The sequence below is a fragment of the Hemiscyllium ocellatum genome, chromosome 49, assembly GCF_020745735.1.
Source record: "Hemiscyllium ocellatum isolate sHemOce1 chromosome 49, sHemOce1.pat.X.cur, whole genome shotgun sequence".
Classification (NCBI taxonomy): Eukaryota; Metazoa; Chordata; class Chondrichthyes; order Orectolobiformes; family Hemiscylliidae; genus Hemiscyllium; species Hemiscyllium ocellatum.
This window is the reverse complement of record NC_083449.1, coordinates 7809245-7836263: the sequence shown is the minus strand read 5'-3', so window position 1 is coordinate 7836263 and position 27019 is coordinate 7809245. Positions and strand designations below refer to the sequence as shown.

Sequence of the window (27019 nt, the reverse complement as noted above, 5' to 3'; positions counted from 1 at the left end):
TCTTTTTATGCTGTGAGAGTATTCCAACACATACTCAGGCAGCATGATCCAAATTTTACCCACCCTCTAGCTCAAAATAGTTTTCTTAGATATCCCCTAAACTGCTTTCCCTGCACCTTCACGTTGTATTCTCTGGTTTTAGACACAGCTGCCATGGGGAGAAAGATTCTCACAAGCTACTCTGTCTGCATCTTTCACAATTTAGTAAAGCTCAGTCAGATCCTCCCTCAACATCCTCTGCTCCGTGGAAACCAAACCCAGCTCATGCGGTCTCCTCTTTTAAGGAAGTCTTTCCAACCTACTGCATCCTCTCCAGCCAATCCCATCCTTCTAATTGTGTGACAGTCAGAACTGCACACAGTATTTGATCTGTTGTATAAAGTTGTAATAAGACTTCCTTGCTCTTATATTCAACAGCTCCGGTACTGAAGGAAAACGTTCTGTATGCCTTCTTCAGCAGCCTGTCTGCCTGTACTGACACCTTCTGTGATCTACAGACTTGCACACCAAGGCCCCTCAGTACTGACGTGGGACCATTCCTTCATTGTGTAATTCTTTGCCTTATTAGACCTTCCAAAATGCATTACCTCACATTTATCAGGATTAAATTCCATCTGTCATTGCAGTGCCCAATGTTCTCATACTGTAGCCTGAGACCATCCCCCTCACTGTCAACAATGCCACCGACTTTCATGTCATAGATTAAAGAACAATACAGCGTAGGAACAGGCCCTTTGCACTCCAAGGCTGCACTGAAACATATAATATTTCCGCACGAAAAATTCATCTGCAGGCTTACTAATTATATGTTCGACATTCATATCCAATTGTTAATATGTACATAACAAACAGCAAGGGTTCCAGCACTGATCCCTGAGGTACACCACTGGTCACAGGCTTCCTATCACAAACACAACCCTCCACCATTATAGTTTGCATCCTGGCTGCAAGCTCATTTCAGATCCAGTTTGCTTAAGACTCCAAGAGCCGAAATTGGACCAGTCTTTTATATGGGACTTTGTCAAAGGTTGTAGGAGTGGCACGTACCTGGCCAGAATAGAGTGGCCCATGTCTGTTAACAAAAACTGACCTTTAAGAATTAAACAGCAGGATGTGAAACACAATGGCAGGCAGAAACTACGCCAAGCAGCCTACTCGCACAATAAGGCAGAATGATACCATTGAACAAGCCACTCTGAGGACAGTAAAAAGGACCCAGCTTGTTCCCATTTGAAACAGTTCTGACAAGCAGACCTAAGATCCAATAAATGAGTAACTCCAGCCACATTAAATGAAAGGGTAATTGTCCCAGTGAATGGGTGGCACGGTGGCACAGTGGTTAGCACTGCTGCCTCACAGCGCCAGGGACCTGGGTTCAATTCCCGCCTCAGGCGACTGACTGTGTGGAGTTTGCACGTTCTCCCCGTGTCTGCGTGGGTTTCCTCCGGGTGCTCCGGTTTCCTCCCACAGTCCAAAGATGTGCGCATCAGGTGAATTGGCCATGCTAAATTGCCCGTAGTGTTAGGTAAGGGGTATATGTAGGGGTATGGGTGGGTTGCGCTTCGGCAGGTCGGTGTGGACTTGTTGGGCCGAAGGGCCTGTTTCCACACTGTAAATAATCTAATCTAATCTGAATGAACAGACACCAGACACTAGTTACAGCCTATTAATCCCTTCAAACAGTTGAGGGTGCAACAGCTAAAGTTATCTTATTGTATTCAGTTTCTTGAAATAAGTTTGAATATTAAGAATTAGGTTCTCATAAAGAGACGTAGCATCATCACCGTAGTTTCCAGCATAAAAAATAGGTGCATAATACTAAAGCATAAAGGGGAAAATAAGCATTTAAACCTGGATGTGAAGGTTAGTTAGTTTAAGAGCTGAAAATGTGTTGCTGGAAAAGCGCAGCAGGTCAGGCAACATCCAAGGAACAGAAGAATCGATGTTTCGGGCATAAGCCCTTCTTCAGGAAATGTCGAATTTCCTGTTCCTTGGATGCTGCCTGACCTGCTGCGCTTTTCCAGCAACACATTTTCAGCTCTGATCTCCAGCATCTGCAGTCCTCACTTTCTCCCCTTGGTTAGCTTTAGGTAATGACTTCTCTTATGCGCAGATCAAAATAGATTGCTCACAGCCCATTAATCACAAAGTGCTCATAGTTGGGATAGCTAAATTACTTTACACCTTGTAACTGAGTTTTTATAACACAAATTAAAATTACAAATCTATGGCAAGTAAGTCAAAACAAACAGTCCTTTTGTTTTTTCTTCATATATTCCCCAGTGTCCTAATTATATCAGAGGAGCATTTGAACTTAATAAAATGAAATACAATGAATAACAGCAATCAAGCTGTCCCTAGAAACAAGCTGGACTGAGAGAAACACAAGGGTGTACAGAAAATAACTTCAGAATGTGAATGAATAGGACGCATTGAAAGACCGCAAGGCCTAGAGATTACAGTGTCCTTTAAACTCTGAGAGCCCAGGGGATCCTGGAGCTGTCCATATAAATGCCCATCATTGATTAGGTGCCTCATTGAATAGGGTATGCGAAGTAAGAGGGAGAAACATCATAATCAAGTTGTATGTGATTGATATCAGAAAGTTTATAAACAATATTGCTTCTTATTGTAAAATCAGAGTGTGTCATGCATTTCTCTCCTGAGGCCAGTCTCATTTGGCCATCTGCCTGCACTAACTGGTTTCAGGTTGAATAAACACCTACTACTAGCCTGAATACTGCCTGCATGCCCGCTGAGTCTTTCATCCCCAGTCGGGGATTATGCTTCGACAAAGGCCTTACAGAAGTCCATGTAAACCACGTCAACTGCACAACCCTCATCAAGATGTTTTGTTGCCGGGACTGGAGGTTTTGAGTTTTAGGGAGAGGCTGATCAGGCAATTGCTTTGTTCCCTGGACTGTCGGAGAATGAGGTGTGATCTTTGACCAGGTTGAGAAAGTTATGAGGGGCATGATAGGGTGAATAGCCAGTGTCTTTTTCCGAATATGGGTGAGTCTAAAAATAGAGTGCACAGGTTTGAATTGTGGAAAAAAAGATTTTTAAAGGGTCTGTGGGGTTACTTTATCACATAGAGGGTGGCTCTTGTAGGAATGAGTTACCAGAGGAAGTGGAGGTGGTGGGTATAATCACAACCTTTTATATGCACCTGGATATATACAAGAATAGGAACAGTTTAGAGGGATATGTGCCAAATGCTGGCAAGTGGGATTTGCCATGATATGGAGTTGCCAGCGTTGGATTGGGGTCGACAAAGTTAAGAATCACACAACACCAGTTTATCCTACAGCAGGTTTATTTGGAAGCACTAGCTTTCAGTGCACTGCTCCTTCATTGCTCTAAGAGCTAGTGCTTCCACATAAACCTGTTGTACTGGTGTTGTAAGATTTTTAACTTAAATAGGACTAGGTCAGGTTAGGATCTCTGGTCAGCGATAACAGCTTGGACCAAAGGGTTTCCTGATGAAGGGCTTTGCCCAAAACGTCGATTTTACTGCTCCTCAGATGCTGCCTGAACTGCTGTGCTTTTCCAGCACCACTAACCCAGCTTGGACCAAAGGGTCTGTTTCTGTGCTGTGTAACTGTGTGACTCTCTGAAGGCCACACCTTGATATCATTATCCCCAGTTAGACACTGCACTGTCGGAGTTGCAAACGTCCATTGCTTTTACTTCCTTGACTCTGAAGAACAGCACAGATCCTTTCTATGACAATGTGCTGTGGTTTGACTTGTCTGGAATTTTACAGATACAGTCAAAGAAAATAAGATTTTTTCCATTCCCTTTAGGAAACATGAACTGAAAACTCTCTCCTTTGTTAACTGGTTGTCCACTTTACAGCAAGCATTTAACTGCTCAGTAACACAATGCAGGAAGATTGAAGCAGGATCAATCGAGTGTGGGCATTCTTCCTGTATCATAACAACTGTTCCTTTCAAAAATCATTTTGTGGGCGGCACGGTGGTACAATGGTTAGCACTGCTGCCTCACAGCGCCAGAGACCTGGGTTCAATTCCACAGGCTACTGACTGTGTGGAGTTTGCATATTCTCCCTGTGTCTGCGTGGGTTTCCTCTGGGTGCTCCGGTTTCCTCACACAGTCCAAAGATGTGCAGGTTAGGTGAATTAGCCATGCTAAATTGCTGTAGTGTTAGGTGAAGGGGTAAATGTAGGTGAATGGGGTCTGGGTGGCTTGCGCTTTGGTGGGTCAGTGTGGACTTGTTGGGCTGAAGGGCCTGTTTCCACACTGTAATTTCCAATCCAATATACATAAAATCAGTGCATGTACACAACAGCCCGAGTAGTCAACATTAAATTTTAGTTTCCAAGTTTTTCACTAGACACCATGGCTCTAATCTGTTGACAGTCTGTCACATCTGAGCAGAGTTTTGAAGGACAATAAACCGTACCACAGTCCCACTGAATAGCACAGACTGACAGGTCTTCCCAAGTACACAAACTGTACAAGTGAATGGAAGAAACAGATTAGTTCTGCACTCACAGAGAAGAACAAATAGTTACAGACCACACCAGTTATTGTCCTTATTTACGTAATGAAGGACTTAAAGGAAACTGATGGTTTCTGGACACAACAAAGAGTGAGATGGCGCCAATACACAGTGGGTACAGAACAATTTGCAAAACACAGAAATACTGTCAGGTTAATAGGTCCGTAGACAAAAATAGAAAAATCATGCCGACTAGGATCACATGGTTGGGTGAGCCAGCATCTCCTTAAATTAAACAGGAAAGGTAAGACTGACATATGTCAGTCCAGTGCACAAGAGAACTTCCTATAGAATTTAATGCAATCTTTGACGTTGGTCAAAAAGTAAACTCCACTTGTTTATTTGGAAATACTGAACCTATTGCATGCTAACAATGTATTCCACTTAAATAGGGAAAGAAGTAAATAAGTATTCAGTTTAATTATTCCTCCAATTATCTCACCATGGTTTAAACTTGCTGTCTGACTCTATGACAGTATGTAATTCATGTATCAATTCTGTTTATCCAAACTGGAGGAATTAGATAGCAGGCCAAGTGCCAGATTGAAACAAATATTGCAATTTAATTTGTTTCCACAAAGTGAAAACTGAGCACATCTCATACAAAATGACTGAATGAATACTTTGTTTTCAAGTGGTCCAAAGGGAAATTAAATATTGATATAAAAAGGTACACATTCAGACAGATCCCCAGGGATTATTGTTCACAGAATGAAAAATCTCTCATAAAGGGGTCTTGTTATAAACATATGAACAATAAGTTCAAAATGCACATTCAGAATATAACTTACAATCATAAACTGTACCATAATTGGGAAATTACCCAAACTGCTTTACGCTGTCAGAGACTGAAAATGGTAGAAAAAAGTCTCACTTTCAATTACAGTACATAGAATTTCTCCGGTGCAGATTGAGTTCATTTGGCCCTCACCCCCGCAACAACTCTCCAAAGCGGATCCCACCCAGATGTAGACCCCACCCTATCCCCATAGCTCCAAATTTACCATAGTTAACCCACTGACACTGCACATCTTTGAATACTACAGGAAAATTTACAATGGCTAATCCAGCAAACCTGCACATGTTTGGACCATGCAAAGAAACTAGAGCACCCAGAGGAAGCCCATGCAGACACGGGCAGGACATGCAAACTGCACACGGGCAATAAACCAAGGCTGGAATTGAATCAGCATCCCTGGCACCATTGTGCTACTATGCCACCCTGACATGTATGGCAATAGATAAAATCTTATTCATGTTGAGCACCTGAGATTTGAATTAAAAAGAGCTCCTGCAGTTTCTGCAAGTGTCATGTTAAACAGAGACAAATATATAAGTACACTCACTTATTCACAGAGCACAAACTGACAGGCACAGATACTTTCAGGTACAGATGCACTCATCCATTCATATAGTTGAAGCTGTCAGGGATAGACTGATGATTGAAGAAACACATTTACGTTGCAGAAACTGACATGACCATTTTGATAACACACTCACATTGCCAGTGCAGAATTTCACAGGTATATATTGATGGCGACATTCTTACATTCACCTAGAACCTAATGAAGCAGATTGATAACTAAAATAACAGCGACGTTGCAAACGCTGACAGGTAGAGAGGTAGACACACTCATATTCACACAGCAGAATCTGACATGGGCAGATGGATAATTGGACCATCATCTTCACATCACAGAAACTGACTGGGAGAAATAGATAAATAGGTTGCCATATTCAAATTGGAGAAACTGATGGACAGATCCATATTCACAGATCAGAAACTGACAGGTACAGATGGATGGGCAAAAGTGAGGATTGCGTATGCTGGATATTAGAGTTAAGACTAACTACATCAATACATTCACATGGAAGAAACTGACAGGGAAGGGTTGATAACTACACTCATTCATTCATGTCACTAACAGTGACAAGTACATTTCAATACGGACCCCCACATATTCACTTAGCAGAAGACGGCAGGTGGACATTGATAACTACATTCACATTTAAACAATGCAGAAATTGACATGGATACTTGAATAAACTATCACATTTACAGAGCAGAAACGGTCATATTCACAAGCAGAAACCAACAGGAATAGGGTGATAACTTCACTCAAGTAGGCACATAGCAGAATCTTACTGGGAGAGAGTGATATCTGCACTCACATATTCACATAGCAGAAACGTAGAGCTGCAGATTGATATATTGGCTCTCATTGATATATAGGCTCTCATTGCAAGTATAAAATGGTTGGGCATATTCTCATTGGAGTTTTGAAGATCAATGTATGATCTTTCGGGAAAAAAAATGATTTGAAGGGAGTTAACAGAGTTGATGCTGGGAGTACGTCACTGCTTATGAGAAATCCAGAGTAAGGGACACAGTTTTGAACAGGAAGCCTTCTGTCTCAGAAAGAAACGTAGAACACTCTCCCCTTGTTCTGTTCATTACAGAGCAGTTAGGGTTGGGTTATCAGCTTAATTTATGCTAATGCAGCCATATATCTTTTTCTGATACATAAGGGAGTCTTTGGTTATGGGCACGAAACATCGAAATGAGATGAAGACCATAACTAAAGCCTTTGTGATCTTTAGTTGTTGGTAAAGTGTTGGAAAAGGTTATAAGAGATAAGATTTATAATCATCTATAAAAGAATACTTTGATTAGGGATAGTCAGCACGGTTTTGTGAAGGGTAGGTCGTGCCTCACAAACCTTATTGAGTTCTTTGAGAAGGTGGCCAAACAGGTAGAAGAGAGTAAACCGGTTGATGTGGTGTATATGGATTTCAGCAAGGCGTTCGATAAGGTTCCCCACAGTAGGCTATTGTACAAAATGCAGAGGAATGGGATTGTGGGAGAGAGAGCAGTTTGGATCAGTAATTAGCTTGCTGAAAGAAGACAGAGGGTGGTGGTGATGGGAAATGTTCATCCTGGAGTCCAATTACCAGTGGTGTACTACAAGGGTCGTGTTGGGTCCACTGCTGTTCATCATTTTTATAAACGATCTGGATGAGGGCGTAAAAGGGTGGGTTAGTAAATTTGCAGACGACACTAAGGTCGGTGGAGATTTGGATAGTGACGAAGGATGGTGTAGGTTACAGAGTGACACAGATAAGTTGCAAAGCTGGGTTGAAATGGAGTTTAATGCGGACTAGTGTGAGGTGATTCACTTTGGTCGGAGTAACTGGAATGCAAAATACTGGGCTAATGGTAAGACTCTTGGTAGTGTAGATGAGCTGAAACTTCTCTGTGTCCATGTACACAAACCCTTGAAAGTTGCAGCTGTACTGCAACAAGGGGAGAGTGTTCTACGTTTCTTTCTGAGACAGAAGGCTTCCTGTTCAAAACTGTGTCCCTTACTCTGGATTTCTCATAAGCAGTGACATACTCCCAGCGTCAACTCTGTCAACTCCCTTCAGATCATTTTTTTCCCCAAAAGATCATAAACCTTGAAGGTTATGCTGCAGCTGTAAAAAATTCTGGTGCGGCCGCACTTGGAGTATCGCGTACAATTCTGGTCACCGCATTATAAGGAGGATATGGAAGTTTTGGAAAGGGTGAGGAGGAGATTTACTAGGATGTTGCCTGGTATGGAGGGAAGGTCTTACAAGGAAAGGCTGGGGTACTTGAGACTGTTTTCGATAGAGAGAAGAAGGTTGAGAGGTGACTTAAAAGAGACATATAAGATAATCAGAGGGTTAGATAGGGTGGACAGGGAGAGCCAAGTATGATGACGGTGAGCACGAGGGGACATAGCTTTAAATTGAGGGGTGATAGATACAGGTCAGAAGTTAGAGGTAGTTTCTTTACTCAGAGAGTAGCAAAGATATGGAACAGTTTACCTGCAATGGTAGTAGATTCGCCAGCTTTAAGTACATTTAAGTCATCATTGGACAGGCATATGGATGTACATGGAATAGTGTAGGATAGATAGGCTTCAGATTGGTATGACAGGTCGGCGCAACATCGAGGGCTGAAGAGCCTCTACTGCGCTGTTATGTTCTATGTTCTACGATCTGTTCTCACAGAGTACACACAGGCAGATAGAAATGCCACAGAATTCTCATGCTTCTAATGGTCTTCTGCTATGAGATATTTAAAGTGACTCAAGTCTGAAAGAAATTAGTAACTACAGCACATACACTGTATCTGCATGACAGGATTGGGAGGCATCATTCACCGTATACTTTAACTTTCCGCTATGTATGCGCTCACAGATCACATACTGATTATTCAGTTATAAGTTACCGAGACGTACCAGGGATGGAGTGAAAAAAGATTAGTCATCTATTTCATCAGAAACTTCGAGATGTTGAGATATTTGCTCTCTGACATGCTAATGATTGACTGAAACTGAGTAAATACCAGAATAGAAACAACTAACAACAACTAACTAACTAACAGAATGAAATACTAAGTCACTCGCAAAGCAATAAATTGTTAGGATACAATACAACTATTGATTAGCTAGAAACTGACATAAATAATGTAACATCCACAGTGATATTGCAGATATTGTCAGTAACAATGTACAAAGTATTATCCCTTATCAAAATGTTATAAATACAAACCCAACTTCAATTTGCAGAAGTTGATTTTCATAGGGTATAGGAGTGGATGGCAGTGAGTCTTACCTGAGTCAGTCCAAAGTGGCATCCGGTACTTTCAAAATTGTACGTACTACGTGAAACACATTCTTATGTCAATGGATGACACCTACAGTGTAAAACAAGTTACACTTCAGAAGATTGGAGTTACAGTCCAGTAACATACTGACATGTAAAGGACGTGAAACAGAGTTTACAAAAATGCTTTGCATCCCAGAGACAGACGGGCACAGTTTGGAGTCGAGAGTGTGGTGCTGGAAAAGCACAGCAGGTCAGGCAGCTTCCAAGGAACAGGAGAATCGATGTTCCGGGCATAAGCCCCCTCATCTTCAGTAGATGCAGTCCTCACTTTCCCCTAGGGGTACATATTTCTAAGTGGCTGGCAAATCGTGTAAAGTTTTACCGCTTACATCAGTGTTTGATGGATACAAAATAAAACCTGTCTTGAAGTAACACTATCAAAGGGATTGGGTGGCTCTGAAAAGAGCCTTTGGGTTCGCTGTAAAAGGGTCGCTTTATGCTCAGCCGCCGAATCCATAGAGAGTGAGACCCTGGCGTTTCAGAGCGTACACCACATCCGTGGCTGTGACCGTCTTGCGCTTGGCGTGCTCAGTGTAGGTGACCGCATCCCTGATCACATTCTCCAGGAAAACCTTCAGCACCCCGCGGGTCTCCTCGTAGATCAAGCCCGAGATACGCTTGACCCCGCCACGGCGAGCCAGGCGCCGGATGGCTGGTTTCGTGATGCCCTGGATGTTATCACGGAGCACTTTGCGGTGCCGCTTCGCTCCGCCTTTTCCCAGGCCTTTGCCTCTTCAAGACATCACATTTCTTCAATCCAATCGCTGCCGAATGAGAGCCGAGCTGCCTCCCCTTCCTTTTTTTGTTATGCAGCCCGGCCCGACCTGACTGAGAAAGAGCTGACAGAGAGTGAGAGACTTACCACTGGCTGCCCTTGAGTCCAACAACCCAATCCCAAATCAGAACTCCAGAATAAATTCTGCAAACAGCCCCCAATCTGTTATGGAAAAGGCCAAACCCCCTCCAAACATTTCAAGAAAGTAACCCAGACCATAACTTTGCTAGTTATTTTAAGCGGGTGTAACAAAGATATTCCAGGAGAGATGCATGTGGTCAAACTAGGAGTTTTAAACAAAACAGTTTGATTTACAAATTTACCGAATGATACACAAACAAAAGAGAACAGAATACAAAATAACTTATAAATCTGAAAACCCAACAGATTATACCAACTTAATGATGGTGTTCCCAACATTTACAAACAATCCCCATTAAGACCCCTTGGCACAAAAGGTAAAATCAAACACAGGGTCTGACAGGAGAGATATCAGAGACTGACTGCTTTCGGCCAATAGTCAGACAGGCAAAAACCAAATCAAACCAAAGAAAAGGTGAGCTGGGAAAACTGGGGCACTCCCCTTTCATTGTATAAGTGTTCTTTTTAAACATGTGAAAGCCTTTTGCCTGAAGCGTGATCAGTTAGCTATAATCAAAATGTCCCTAAAACCCATCAAGTCAGCCTTTTCGGAGCCTGTGTCTTTTACAAGTTTGTTAAAGGAGTAGCAGCATCACAGCAGACTGGTCGAAGACGTAAAAGCCCATGGGACACAGGGTAATGTGTTGAATTGGATCCAAAGTTGGCTAGTCACAGGAAAGAAAAGATGGTGGCCATTGTGAATGGAAAGTTGTTTCAAGTGGTACTCTGCATGGCTCAGTGTAGGGACGTGTGCTGTTTGTTTTATACATTAATGATTTGGAGTTGAATATGGTGGGTAAATTTGTGAAATTTGCAGACAACACAAAAATTGACTGTGTTGTGGATAGTGTGGAGGGTAGCTGTAAGCTCCTAAACTATATAGATGGTTTGGTGGAGTGGGCAGGAAAGTGGCACATGGAGTTCAACTCTGATAAGTGTCAGGGAATGCATTTTGGGAAGTCAGACAATAAATGGAAATGGACAATAAATGGGAATGCTGCCTGAACTGCTTGCTCTTCCAGCACCACTAATCCAGAATAAATGGGAATATACTGAGAGGGGCAGGTGAAGTGAGAGGTCTTAGTGTGCAAATGAACAGATCCCTAAAGATAGATGGGGTTGTAAAGAAGGCACATGGAATGCTCTCCCTCATTGGCAGAGGGGTGAATACAAAAATAGGGAAATAACAATGAAACGATATGAGGCAGTGGTGGCAACAAGAGGAGTATTGTGTGCAGTCAGGTCACCACATTATAGTAAGGACGTCATTGCTGTGGAGCGAGTGCAGGGGAGATTTACTAGAATGTTGCCAGAATTGTAGCTATCAGGAGAGATTGGAGAGGTTGGGGTTGTATTCCTTCGAACAGAGGTGCCATGATTAAGGAATATTCATGGGTCTGATTATCGCTGTTTACCATGGTCCGAGTATATAAAAGGGAGTGTTCCAGAACCAGGGACCAGGAGGCTGCCGGGAAGGCATATTTCCCACTTAAATTAATGGTTTTCCGTTTCCGAGGTCTACAGTACTAAATAGTGTAAAACCTGATGAAGGAGCAGCACTAGCGAGAGGGAGACATTAGACAGGAGGGACCTGTTTACTTTGGCAGACAGTTCAAAAACCAGGTATCACTGATTCAAGCTCAGTGGTTGTAGGATTAGATGATATGAGGATTTTTTTTTGTGTAGAGAGTGGTGGCTATCTGGAATTCACTGCCTAATTTGGTGGTGTAGGCAGAGACCTTTTTTTTATACAAAATTCCCTGGAACTGCACCTCAAGGGTTGTAAACTGCAAGGTTACTGGCTGTGGAAGGAAAGTGGGATGAGAAAGGGCACCTGGGTGTGTTGGCGGTGGCATGGACAAGATGGGCTGAATGCCACCCCACCCCCCACTGATGCTGTTTTTTTTTATGATTGTCTAGTTATCAATGAGACCAGACCAGTCAATGCTGAGTGAATATGTAAATATATTTACCATATACCGAAAGTTACAGTTTGAAAACTACACCCATACATTCACCAAGCAGGAACTGACAGGCATAGATCAATAAATAAACTCACATATCCACATACTCACTTGCATCAGATGGCCCCATTCATGGAGCTGTATGGGTGTTGTTTAGTTTCTGAATCTCACTCAACTGGTGTTAGAATTGTAAGTAAAAATGAACAAGGAGCAGCTCAGAGCAGGAGTGGAATCAGATCTGTGGTCCTGTTTAAATGTCTGGCTTTAAACAAAAAATCCTAATGATCATTAACTGAATGTTACATTGATGTTGCCAATCACAATTGATGTTGATTTACAGGAGGTATCTCTTCTGTCTTCCTCCAGGCAAGTATTCAAAGGACCAAGACAATGTAATATTCCCTCGGTACAGAGCCAAGTGTGACCAGCTGCTTCGAACAAACAGCAGGTATGTTACTGCTGTCAGAGTGAAGAACATCCTTTCCACAGTCACAGAGTGGATTGAGTCAGGTTCACATTGAGCTCCATTTCCAGAGAGATATGTTAAAACCAAGAGTCAAATACCACCAAGGAAATAAAGTTTATATTTTTTATCTATATTCTACCTATTTCCAATCAATTTGAATAAATCCTCATCCGAAATATGCACTACATTAAATCTGAACATAGAATTGTACAGCACATGAATGGGTCCTTCAGCCCACGATGTTGTGCTGAACATGATGCCGAATGAAATTTAATTCCTTCTGCCTGCCCAAGGTCCATATCCCTCCATTTCTTGCATGTTAATTTGCTTATTTTATAGTCCCTTCAATACCTTTATCATATATGCCTCCGTCACCACCCCTGGCAGTGCGTTACACTCCTACCACTCTCTACGTTAAAAGAAACTGCATCTTAGGTCTCCTTTGAACTTTCCCCATCTCACCTTATATGCATGCTTCTTAGTTTTAGACATTTCAACTTTTGGAAAAAGATTCTGACCTTAAGCATGCATCTCATAATTTTATAGACATCTGGATGTAGGTTTGCTCACTGAGATGGAAGGTTTGCTTTTAGACGTTTTGTAGGTAACATCATCAGTGAGCCTCTGAATGAAGCACTGGTGGTATGGCCTGCTTTTTGTTTATATGTTTAAGTTTCCTTGGGTTGGTGATGTCATTTCCTGTGGTGGTGTCGTTTCCTGTGGTGATGTCATTTAGTGTTCATTTTCTCTGGGGTGGTAAATGGGATGTAAGTCAATCTGTTCGTTGATGGAGTTCCGGTTGGAATACCATGCTTCTAGGAGTTCTATTTCATGTCTCAGTTTGACTTGTCCTAGGATGGATGTGTTGTCCCAGTCGAAGTGGTGTCCTTCCTCATCTGTATGTAAGGATACTAGTGAGAGTGGGTCATGTCTTTTTGTGGCTAGTTGATGTTCATGTATCCTCATGGCTAGTTTCTGTCTGTTTGTCCAATGCTGTGGTCACATAAATAGAAAGTGGGCCATACCACCAATGCTCTATCTGGAGGCTCACTAAAATGGTAGTGAGGTGATAAAACATCTGAAAATGAACCTTCCAGCTTAGCGAAAAAATCTAGATCAAGAACCTCAACCTGGTCCACAACTCTTTTCAAAATTTTACAGACTTCTATTACGTCTGCCCTCAGTCTCTGCTGCTCAGAAGAAAACTACCCGGGTTTTTCTAGCTTCTCTTTTTGGCTCATACCTGCCAGACAACATTCTGGCAAACCTCTTTTGCACCCTCTCTAAATCCTCCACATACTTCCTGTAATATGCCGACCACAATTGAAAAATCACACAACACCAGAATATAGTCCAGCAGGTTCATTTGGAAGTTCCAGCTTTCAGAGCGCTGCTCCTTCATCAGGTAGCTATGAAACAGGATCATGAGACACAGAATCTATCGCAAAAGATTATACTGTCATGCAACTGAAATGATATTTTGAAGAGAAACCTAGATTGCTGTTCAGTGTTTCATCTTTTCGAATGGGTTGCAGGTTTCAGTTCATTAATACATACATCCCAGAACTTCTTTTAAGTCACATTCACAAGATGACTTCAGATTTTATTTAAAAAAGGGTGACATCTCAGCTCAGACAATGTACTAAAGTTGTGAGGCTAGAGTCTGTCTGTATCCCAATCTTGAGTCAGACTGGTTCTATTGCCAAAGTAGGAATAAATAAAACATTACATGGATTGACTGCCTGCAGATTGTGCTCTTTTTGAGCAAAATAGAATGTATCTGCAAATGCAAGTTTACCCCCAGGACTTGCATGTGTGCGTGTGCGCGTGTGTGTGAGAGAGAGAGAGAGCATTTTAGTGTGAGTACACATGCGAATGCGTGTGTGTATGATTGGTAAAGTGTGTGTATGAGTGTGTTAGAGTATAAGCCTGTGAGAGGGTGTGTGCCTGGGTGTGAGTGTGGGGGGGTGTATGTATGTGTGTATGAGGGAAAGCATGTGGATGAGAGATAGTCTGCATGTGTGTGTGAGTGAGAGAGTGTGTCATGTGACAGGAACCCAAGGTCCCGATTGAGGTTGTCCTCACAGGTTCTGAACTTTAGTAAGGATATTTTTAACGTTACAATCGAGGTGAACAAATAGACGATGTTGTTAGTTTGAAGAACCGTATGTGAGGTAGATAGTGAGCACATTGAAGGAAATATTTCAGTTATCAGTAACTGAGAAGGATAAAATTCATCTTTTGTCACAATACTCTAAGTATGGCCCAAGGAAAGTCAACCAATAAGGCAAGCACACCATACGCCTTCTTCTAGATACCACTCTATCCACTTGCATGGTCACTTTCAGGGAGCTATAGGCTTGAACCCCAAGATCCTTTTGTACGTCAGTGCTGTTCACAGTCCAGCCATTAACTGTATAGTTTTCCTGAACATTCTATCTCCCAATGTCCAGCATCTTACACCTTACCAGATAAACTCAATCTGTCATTTCTCCACTCATATCTGCAAGTGATTTATATTCTGCTGTATTCTTTGACAAATTTCTACACTACCCACAAGTCCACCAACCTTTATATTGTCTGCATTTAGTAACGATAATTTTAATGTTACAATCAAGGTGAACAAACAGCTGATGTGATTACTTTGAACAACCATATGAAAAGTAGATTTGAGTACAAATTGAATTGAACGAAACATTTCAGTTATCAGTAACTGTGAAGGACAATTATCTTTTGTCACATGCATAACACAGCAATCAAATAATATGAATTCCAAATGCATAAACTGTATCAAAGCTTTACATAGAATGATTAATGTGTAGGTACGTAACCAAATGCTTCCCCACACCCCCTTCCCCAACACATACATACATACATACATACATACATACACACACTCACACTCACACTCTGTCTATAGCACAGATTCAGGCAGTTTGAAACTTTTGACTCTGCACCGATCAGAAACAACCAGCTAACAATTTTCATCCTGATCAGCCAGCATCCATTTGCATAAATGGATCATGGTAGCAGAGGAGCTTCTCATCCTCATCTTTCTCACAACATCATTCTGCATTTCTTCATTTTGCAGTAGAAGACTTTGTTTTGTCTGTTTCAGTCCCACCAGAAACATATTTTTTAGATAATCATGTACTTCTTTCAAAATTGTTGCAATTTTCTACTCCCCCTCCCTGGGATGTATCACAAAAAAAGCATGAAATTTGGTTGCAATTTTCACAATATATCAGTGGAATCTAATTACCACTCTTCAAAGCAATGGAGAAAAAGAGAAAGGCCAAAATTGGTAGGTTTGCGGAATTGCACATTTTATCTTCGAGCAGAGTTGAACACTGCTGATTATTCAATAAATTGAATTTGAGAGTTTACATATTCCGCTCTGCATGACAAAAATTAAAAGTCCTCATCCTTTCCTCCTCCCTCCCTCTAGAGCAACGCAGAAGTACAGCTAATGGTGCATGCTAACACTACAGAGCAGGGGAATGTTCTGTCAACATCAGAAAATAGAAGTGAATTAGCCATTGTCTTTTCTGTACAAGGAACATTATGGTCAGTCAGTTTCAATGCAGCTGAATTGTTCACCACCGTTTCACGTAGTTGCAAATGGACTCAGTTTACACTGATTGTTACTTCAGCAGTGATCAGAAAAGTACATCTCTACGCACTGAAACAAAAATTGATGGCATTCTGATGACCAACATTTTATATCATTACTCTCTGTTAGATTCCGCACTATCCAAGATACAAAAAGGTCCATTGTGTTTCCTACCTTGACTCTGAACAGCAGCACAGAATTCTTTCTGTTGCAAAGTGTTACATTTTCACTTGCATATGATTCATACAGGCACTAACAATTAAAGAATGTTTCCCATTCACTGCAGGACCAATGTGTTGTCAGTCTGTATCTCAGTTCAAGAGTAAACTCACTCTCATTCAGCCACTTGTATGCTGAAAGGAAAATAATAAAATTTGGCCTCAATTATTTCCAGATATGAATTGACTCTCAACATCACTTATCACAGCTGAGGATATGCAAAGCTGATAAAGTCTACTATACGTGCACATACATGCAATGTAAAAATAAATTGAGACTGAAATGCAATAAAATTAAGCATCATTGAAAAGAGTTTATTTACAAAGTTTATGCTACACTCAGACAAAAAAAAAACACAACTGAACATAGGTGAATGAGATCCAGTACATCTCACTGAACCCTCTCCACAGTTTGAGGATCCTTCCTGAAATAAAGTGCCCAGAACTGAACAGAAATATGATCCGACCAATGATGTGTGATTGAGATTGTGGGAAACATATCAAAGCTAGCACTCTCGATATTAGAAGTCAGATGTCTGCAGAATTGATGTCAAATTGTCCTTTCCATATAGACACTGACAATGAGTGGATGAAGTTCACATTCCCAACAATTACTGCAGAACTGATGCATAAGAGAATGTCCTAGTAGAGACAAAATGAGCTGAATTGTCTGCTTCTGCGCTGTACCATATCAGTGATTCTAATTTTGGTGAGAAAGGTGTTGTTGCATATTGGTAAAAACAATCATACAAAAATGGACTGACATGCAGAATAAAACTCATTTTCACAAACAAAAACACCAACAATGTCTGGGTACAAATTAAAACTAAATGTCTCAGTGATACCACAGATCCCAAACAAGATATGTGTGACCATAATTCAGAATGGTTCTCAGAATAAAGCAGTTTTCCTTCTGCCATCACCTTATCTCCTCTCTCCCCCACCCACCCGCGCAGACTGACAGTCAACTCAGAAATCACAAAATGCAGAAAAGATTAAGATCCAGTCTCAACACCCTCATAACAAGTATCACAGAATGTATTGCACACACAAAAAATAATGCTAGCGTCCAGTTTAATACACAAGAGTAGACACTGACAAGTACAGGCTGATAATTACACACTCATTCATTTTGCAGAAGAAAAAACAAACAAACAAATGATGACAACACTTACTGTGATGCAAATGTATGACTAACAGTCTCCATCGGTCAGTTTCAGTTAACTTTCGTCACACATTCACATTGCAGTAACTGTCAGGGACAGATTCATAACTACACTCTCATTCACAAAGCTAAAACTGACAGGAACAGAATGGTAAGTACACTCCCAATTTCACACAGCATAAACTGACAAGTACAGTCTGATAATGACAGTCTCGTATTCACAGAGCAGATTTTCACAGGTACATATTGGTACTTGCACTGGTCACATTTACCAAACAGGATCTGACAGGTAGAAGTCGATAAGTAAATTCACATATTGACAATGCAGAGATTGAGGAGCATAGATTGGTAACTGCATTTACATACTTATATAGGAGAAACTGACAAGTACAGATTAATATTGACAGTTCCAATTCACAGAGCAGGATCAGACTGGTAAATACACTCGCACATTCACATAGGGGAAACGGACAGGTAGAATTGATAGTTACGTGCACATAGAAGAAACTGACAAATAGAAACTACACATTGATAAATACAATGGTTATATAAATGATTAGGAGTTGGGTGTTGAGAATATAATTTCTAAATTGCAGTTGATACTAACCAGGGAAAGAGTGAATTGTGAAGATGATGCTGAGTGACTTCACAGGTAGATTGACAAGATTATCAAATGGGCAGAAATCTGGCAGATGAATTCCAATGCAGAGAAATGTGAGGTAATGCATTTTGCTAACAGAAAGACACGGCAACAATGCAGGATCAATGGTATGTCTTTGAAGGGATCACTGGAACACAGGGATATCTGGGTTCACGTGTATCATTCTCTGAAGTTGGCCAGGCAAGCTGAAACCTTTGTGAAGAAGGCTAATAGGACCCTTGCTGTTATGAATAGAGGCATTGAGTGTAAAGCTGAGGTAATGATACTCCGCCTCCACAAATCATTGGTCAGACTACATTTGTGTTCAGTTCTAGTCAGTTTATTTAAGAAACCTTAGGCTCTGGAGAGAGTTCATTGAAGATTTACTAGAATGATATCAGGAATGAAGGATTTTACATACAAGGAAGGGTTAGTGATATCAGGCTCCTTCTCCTTGGAGCAGAGAAGATTAAGAACATTATGGAGGGGTTCAAAATTATGAAGAATTTTGACAGGGTAAAGACAAATATTTTGTTACCAATACTTGGTATGTCAGGAACTAGGGGTCATAATTTCAAGATTGTCAGCAAGAGAGCTAGGAGTGAGAGGAGGAGAAATATCTTTACTCAGACTTGTTAGGATTTGGATTGTGCAGCCTGAGATCATGGTGGAGGTATGATTCCATCTGAGATATGAAAAGAGAGCTGGATATGTACTGGAAGTGATGAAATTAGAGGGCAATGAAGATAGGGCTGGAAAACAATCCTGCCTTGAATTATTTCCAGCTCACCACAATTTAACCAAAGTATGAGGAGTACATTCATTTCATTGGCTCATCTGCCTGGATTCATAAGCCAGGAGATGAAATGGATGTCCAAGTTACGAATGGTCAGCATAAAATCTCAAATCTCAGCCACCAACAGTTAGACTGTGCTACAGTAGGAATAGACTGACACACTGAGGGTTGTGGAAGAGACAATTATGCAGATGGTTTCTCAAGTCCATCTTTGGAACTGACATTTGCTGACTGAATTGAAACAGAGCCTCTCCTAGTCGCAGAAACGTGACATTGCTTTACCTTCTCTTCCTTGTCCTCCTTATTTGCTGGAAGGTAGGACTGCTATTGATCGATTTGTGAAGCTTTGTTTTACGCTGTCTCATAATGTCTGTGGAAGGTTGACATAAATTTTTCCCTCTTCATCTTGACCTGGTTCCTCATCCCCTCCTGTATCTGTGTACTTCAGAGCGTTGTATGTGATACAGGGTGGTTGCTGCTCTGCTTGGTCAGCCTGAAAACAGGACAACACAGAAAAATAGTATATAGGAGTAGGACAAAATTGGTGGCATTTTGACACAGGAAGGTTATCTAAGAGTACAATGGAAATTTAATCCACTGGGCCAGTGGGTCAAGGAATGACAGATGAGGTTTAATTTAGATAAATGTTAGGTGTTGCATTTTGGTAAGGCAAACCAGGGCAGGACTTATACTGTTAATTGTACAAGTCTAGGGAGTGTTTCTGAACAAACAGACCAAGGGGTGCAGGAAGACAGTTCCTTGAATGTGGTGTCACAGCTAGACAATGTGGTGAAGTCAGCATTTGCCATGCTTACCTTCACTGTTCAGAGCACTGACAACAGGAGTTGGGGCATCATGTTACAGCTGTACAGGACGTTGGTGAGGCCACTTTTAGAGTACTGTCTACAGTTCTGGTCAACCTGCTGTGGAAAGGATGTTCTCGAGTTGGAAAGAGTACAGAAAAGATTTACAAAAACGTTACCACGACTGTAGATTTGAGTTATAAGAAGAAGCTGCATAATCTGGGAGCTTTTCTCCTAGTTTTTCGAAGACTGAGGGTTGACCTGAGAGATTATAAAATCATGAGGGGCATAGGTAAGGTAAACAGCTATGGTCTTTTCTTCAGGGTAGGGGTGTCCAAAACTAGTGGGCATAGGTTTTAGGTGAGAGGGGAAAGATTAAAAAGGGATCTGAGAGGCAAATTGATCACATGGAGAGCAGAGTATATGGAATGAGCTGCCAGAGGAAGTGGTAGAGGCAGGCACAATTACAACATTTCAAAGACCTTTGGAAAGGTACATGAATAAGAAAAGTTTAGAGCAATATGGGCCAAATGCAGACAAATGGGACTAATTGAGTTTGGGAATCCTGTTAAGCTTGGGCAAGTTGGGCCAAAGGGCCTGTTTTCATGCGGTATGACTCTAAATTTGGATGAGAATAATAAACTTTGCCTGAAAGACATAGTGTACAGGAGGAGCTGTGAATATCTGGGGTCATTATCCAAACCAATTTCTCTTGACAAAGCATGTAATTTCAACAAGCCGAAAACTGACCCTGACAAATGTTATTTCTCTGTACTCTGAGCAGGATGTGGCCATCTCTGCCAAGGTGGGAAGTGGATGCAATTCCGAAATGTCCTTGAACCAATCAACTTGCTCACCCAGAAGGAGGTGTGGAATTTGGAAAGGATTAGGAGTCACGTGCAGAGCAGACTGGGTGAGAAGGGCAGATTTCATTCCCCTAAGGACCATAACAGACAGGAACAGGAGGAGGCTATTTGGCCTCTCAGTCTGCTCAGCCATTCAATAGTATCGTGACTGATGCACCATTCCTCACGGTCACTTTCCTGCACTTCATATGTAATCCTCAATTCCCCGGCTGATCAAGAATCTATCTACCCCAGCTTTAAACCTGTTCCCTGTCCCCACACACAGCTCTCTGTCACAAGGAGTTCCAAACACTCACAACCTTCTGAGAGAAGAAATTCCTCATCACCTCAGTCTTCAATTTTGAACCAGATGGTTGTTTGTTCCTGACAAGTCATCATTAGAGTCTTAACTCCAGGTCTGTTTTTGTTTCAAATCGAATTCCAAATCCACCACCTGCCACAGCGAGATTCAAATTCACATCTGCAGGGCACACCCTGGGGAGCTGAAAACATAGGATTTTACTTCCCCATTATTAGATTAGATTACTTAGTGTGGAAACAGGCCCTTCAGCCCAACAAGTCCACACCGACCCGCTGAAGCGCAACCCACCCATACCCCTACATTTACCCCTTACCTAACACTACGGGCAATTTAGCATGGCCAATTCACCTGACCCGCACATCTTTGGACTGTGGGAGGAAACCGGAGCACCCGGAGGAAACCCACGCAGACACAGGGAGAACATGCAAACTCCACAATCAGTCGCCTGAGGCTGGAATTGAACCCAGGTCTCTGGCGCTGTGAGGCAGCAGTGCTAACCACTGTGCCACCGTGCCGCCCTAAATTTCACCGCATCTTTGTGTTAAACATTGATGCTGCCAAAATCCATACAGCGTGGAAAGAGACCATTCAGCCAATCCAGTCTGCCCCAAGCCAGTGAAGAGCATGCCAAACATTCCCTGACCCTACCCCCTGTAACACTGCATGAACCATGGCCAATCCCCCGAACCTGCAGATCATAGATTCCTACAGTGTGGAAGCAGGCCTTCCACGCTGACCCTCTGAATAGCATCTGACCCAGACACACTGCCCAACCATATCTCTGTAACACTGCATTTGCATTGGCTAACCCTCCTCGCCTGCATATCCCTCATGCTATGGGAAACTGAGCATGGCCAATTCATCTAAACTGCACATCTTTGGACTTTGGGAGGAAACCGGAGCACCCGGAGAAAATCCATGCAGAGAAGGGGACAGTGTGCAAACTCCACACAGACAGTCACCCGAGGCTGGAATTGCTCCTGGGTCCCTTGCGCTGTAAGGCTGTCATACCACTGAACCACTGTGCCACCCAATGTTTTTGTCATTGACCATGTAGGTGTTGGTTTGCTCAGTTGACTCTATAGTTGGCTTACAATGTATACTCACGCTGACAGCTTGTAGTTCAATTGCTGTTCTGGTTGAGATTGCTGTGAATGATCATTCCCTATGCCTCAGAGGTGGTGACCCTCAGGTTAAACCATAAACAGTTGTTGCTTTTTCTCTCTCTTTCTCCCTCACACCTCTCTCTCCCTCTCTCTAATGAGACAATAGTGAACTTACATTAACCGTCTGCTAAAAACATAAATTTGCTGATTAAAAATTAACTGCCCTCTTTTTCATTGCAAAATAACTTAGGTGTTTCCTTCCTGATGCACCATTGGAGCGAACTATAAATAAAAGGCATTTTACCAACGGAACATATCTAAATGAAGTGGGAGAGGGTGCACAGGGAGAATTACCAGCATATTGCCTTGGGGCTGGAGAGTTTCAGTGATTGAGAGAGATTGGACAGACTCGGGTTGTTGTCCTTACAGCAGAGTAGATTGAAAAAGAGGGATGTATAAAACACTAAGGGGTAAAAATAGGAAGGAACTTTCACCCCTTGACAAAGGTGGAGGAGGGGCATAGATTGAAGTTAAGGGCGAGGAGGTTGCGAGGGGATGTGAAGAAAATCTTGCTCACCCAGAGGGTGGTAGGGAATCTGGGACTCTGCCTGTAAGGGTGGGAGAAGATGAAACCCTCATCACATTGAAGGAGGATTTAGATGTGAACTCATGACGCCAAGGCTATTGGGCAAGATGCTGAAGAAATGGGATTATAAAATAGTGAGGTGGTTGTTTCTGACCAGCACAAGCTCAATGGGCCTTTTTCTGGGCTGCAGATCTCTCAGAAGTAGTTGTGAGTAACTCACTTTGAGGTGGGTATTCTACATCCAAGATACCATCCAACTGCAATGTGATTTTGTGCATTTCATGTTCAGAGGGGAGGGGTTTGTCTTCAAAAGAGAGATTGAGCAGTTTAAGCCAATACTCTCTGAAGTTTAGAAGAATGAGAGGAGGATTCTGCGTAATACAAGATGGAGGACGGGAAAAATTTCTGGCTGTAACAGCTGCTTCTTTTTTGAGGTATTTTAGGTGCTGGATGTGGTTTCCTCGAATTGCAAGAGCAGCAATTACTATTTCATATGCTGTTGTTTGGGAGGATGGGGGGGGGGGAGGGGTGTGTGTAAGAGAATGGGGGGGAGAGAGAGAGAGAGAGAGAGAGAGAGAGAGAGAGAGAAAGAGAAGGGGAGCAGAGGGTTGGAGTGAGACAGAATGGGGGGAGGGATACACAGTGTGGGCAGAGAGGGAGTGGAGAGAATGGACGGGGGACAGAGGGTGAAGGGAGAGACCAAACAAATCTCATCTTCGCTAGGACTGATGTCAAGTGTCTGATGAACTGGAACCCATTCCTCCCACAGCAGACAACAAGCTTCTGAACAGAATTCAATGGCAAGTGGGCCATTCACAGTCCTGCGCTGAGGCAGCAATGCTAACCACTGTGCCGCCCATCAATCTTGTGGCATCAGTTGCAAACCTGAGATCACTACTCTACTCGTCCTGCTCTTCAGCTTCCAACCTAACTCTCTGAGATCACTTTTCAGATCGTCAATCCCTATCTTTGCTACATCACTGGTGCCAATATGTACCATGATTTCTGGCTGCTCACCCTCCCCCTTCAGAATCTTGGAAACCTGATCAGCAACATCCCAGACCTTGGCACTGGGGAGGCAATATATCTTCCAGGAGTCCCATTCCTGACCACAAAATCTCCTGTCAATTCATCTAACTATTGACTCCCCTATTTTTCCCCCCTTCCCTTCTGAGCCACAGTGCTAGAGACCTGACAACTATGTTTTTTCCCTGGTAGGCTATCCCCACCAACAGTATGCAAAATGGTATACTTATTGTTGAGGGGAACAGCCACAGGGGACCCCTGCTCTGACCTTCGGTTCCCTTTCCTCCCACTGACATTAACCCAGTTGTCCTTATCCTGTGTCTGGGGAGTGACCGTCTCCCTGTACATCCTCTCAATTTCCCCCTCAGCCTTCCACATGATCCATAGTTCATCAACACTAGTTCTCCAACTGGGTTTTCGAGGAGCTGGAGTTGGGTGCACTTCCCACTTAAAACCTTCCCAGAAGTCCTTCGCTCCTCCCTCGCACCTCTCCGCAAAATCATAGACAGGCAGGGAGAAACAGAGAGAGACATAGATATACAGAGGGGCATGGTCACAGAGAAACACAAGATCACAGAGTCATCGAGATTAATCGACATAGTCAAAGAGTTAAAGCAAACCACGGACAGTCAAACACAGAGAGAGAGATAGATGCACGGAGACGGAAAGAGACCTTGCGGTTTGTACAAGATGCCTCACGGGGAGGGGGAATATCTCCTGTCCCCCTCCACCCCCCAATAACCACCATCCTGACCCTCGGGAACGGGACATGTTGACACAGTCCGCTCTCCCTCGGCGCTTTTCCTTCCCGCGTGGCCCCGGCGCCATTTGAGCTTCAGGTCCCGCCCCCTCAGGCCCCGCGCGAGATGGCGGTTAACGGCCGCCTCGTGCCCCAAGTGACCGTTAGCAGCTGCTTCAGGGGAAAGACTCTTTAAAGGGACAACCCTTTCAGGAGAGAGAAACAACAGGGCCGGCTCCGGGACTCGCCAAACTCAATCATAATCACAAATACACACACAGACAGAGAGGTGGGAGTGAACAAGAAATTGTGCGGCGGCACATCAAGACCAAAGGCCACTCTCCCGAAGGACGGCTGTCCCGGACTCGAAACGTTGACCCCGCTTTCTCTCTGTCTGTCTCTGGACAGATGCTGCCAGGCCTGAAGCACAAACAAGGTCCTCGGGGGTGAGTCCGAGTTCAGGATCCTATTAAGGTTCGGGTGGCAGGTGGATGACAGTGTGGGAGGGTATGCAACGGGAGTAGAAGAATAGAGGTGGAGATTGTTTCCTAAATGGGGAAAGGTTTCGGAAATCTGAAGCAAGAAGGGCATTGGGAGTCCGAGTTCAGGATTCTCTTCAGGTTAACAGGCAGGTTCAGTTGGCAGTTAGGAAGGCAAATGTAATGTCAGCATTCATTTCGAGAGGGTTAGAATACAAGAGCAGGGATGTACTGCTGAGGCTGTATAAGGCTCTGGTCAGACCACATTTGGGACATTGTGAGCAGTTTTGTGCCCCCTATCTCAGGAAGGATGGGCTGAACTTGGAGGGGGTCCAGAGGGGATTTACAAGAAAGATCCCAGGGATGAAGAACTAGTCATATGAGGAGAAGTTGAGGACTCTGGTACTTAATGAAATTGAGTTTAAGAAGGGTGAGAGAATCTGATTGAAACTTAATATTGAGAGGCCTGGATAGAGCGGACATGAAAATGATGTTTCCAAGGGTAAGAGAGACCAGGACCTGATGGCTTCAGAGTGAAGGGACATCCCTTTAGAACTGAGATACTCTTGGGCGGGGGGGGAACAACTTACTGGGGGTAAGCAATGGAGCACATGTCTTTGGCACAGAGTCTGTCCCTGTTGCACAGAAGGGAAGTGGGAAGAGGAGCAGAGCATTAGTCATTGGGGACTCCATAGTTAGAGGGACAGACAGGAGGTTCTGTGGGAACGAGAGAGAATCACAGTTGGTGTGTTTTGTGCCAGGGTTCAGGATGTCTCTGATAATGTTTTCGGCATCCTTGCGGTGGAGGGGGAGCAGCCCCAAGTCGTGGTCCACATAGGCACCAGTGATATTGGTAGGAAGACAGATGGGGATTTAAGGCTGTAAGGGGGCTAGGGTGGAAGCTTAGAACTAGGTCAAACAGTTGTTATCTCTGGTTTGTTGCCCATGCCACATGCTAATGAGATAATGAAGAGGGAGAGAGAGGAGCTGAACACGTGACTGCAGGGATGGTACAGGTGGGAGGGTTTTGGATTCCTGGATAATTGGGTCTTCTGAGGTAGGTGGGACCTCTACAAACAGGATGTGTTCACCTGAACCAGAGGGGTACCAATATCTTGGGAGGGGAAATTTGTTAAAGTTCTTTGGGTGGGTTTAAACTAATTTTTGGGGGGGGGGTCAACATAAATTGTAGTTCGAGTATAGACGAGGTTGAGATTATGGAGGTCCAAAAGAAAGTTTCAGCATCAGAAGAGGACTCCAGCAGGCAAGCAGTTGGTTTGAAGTGTGTCTAATTCAATACTGGGAGCATCTGGAATAAGGTGGGTGAACTTGCAGCATGGGTTGGTACCTGGAAGTTTGATGTTCTGGCCATTTCAGACCTGGGTGGAGCAGGGACTGGAATGGTTGTTGCAGTTTCCACCATTTAGATGTATCAGGAAGAACAGAGAAAATGGTAAAAGAGTTGAGGGTGTGGAATGGTTAGTCAAGGTCAGTATTACGGCTGCAGAAAGTATGTTTGAGGACTCCTCAATTGAGGTAGTATGGGCTGAAATTAGAAATAGGAAAAGAGAGGTCACTTTGATAGTTTTCTATATGCCTCTGAATAGTTCCAGAGACTTAGAGGAAAGGCTAGCAAAGTTAATCCTCGATAGGAGTGAGAGCGACAGAGCAGTTGGTATGGGCGACTTCAACTTCCCAAATATTGACTGAGAATACTATAGTTCAAGTACTTTAGATGGGTCAGTTTTTTTCCATTACGTACAGAAAGGTTTTCTGCCACAGTATGTAGACAGGTCAACAAGGCCACATTGGATTTGGTACTGAATAATGAACCTGGCCAATTGTTAGATTTGGAGGTAGATGAGCATTTTGATGATAGTGATCACAAATTGGTTATGTTTACTTTACTGCTGGAAAGGGATAGGTATACACCGGAGAGCAAAAGCTACAGCTGGAGAAAGGCAATTATGATACAATTAGCCAAGATTTAGAATGCATAGCCTGGGGAAGGAAACTGCAAGCGATGGCACAATAGAAATGTGGAGCATCTTCAAGGGGCCAATGGGCTGAGAAGTGGCAGATGGAGTTCAGCATAATAAATAAGGGGTGCTGCAT

At 43.0% G+C, this 27019-nt stretch overlaps 1 protein-coding gene and 2 pseudogenes across 1 annotated transcript in view; 1 reads left to right on the top strand and 2 right to left on the bottom strand.

Annotated features, from left to right (window-relative positions):
* The window catches only part of LOC132837315 (histone H3-like), a 489210-nt gene that overhangs the window by 350949 nt on the left and 111242 nt on the right, over positions 1-27019 (top strand). The window lies entirely within an intron of this gene.
* On the bottom strand, positions 9661-9963 carry LOC132837219 (histone H4-like; annotated as a pseudogene).
* LOC132837293 (histone H2A-like) overlaps positions 19360-27019 on the bottom strand; it is an 82991-nt pseudogene continuing 75331 nt past the window's right edge.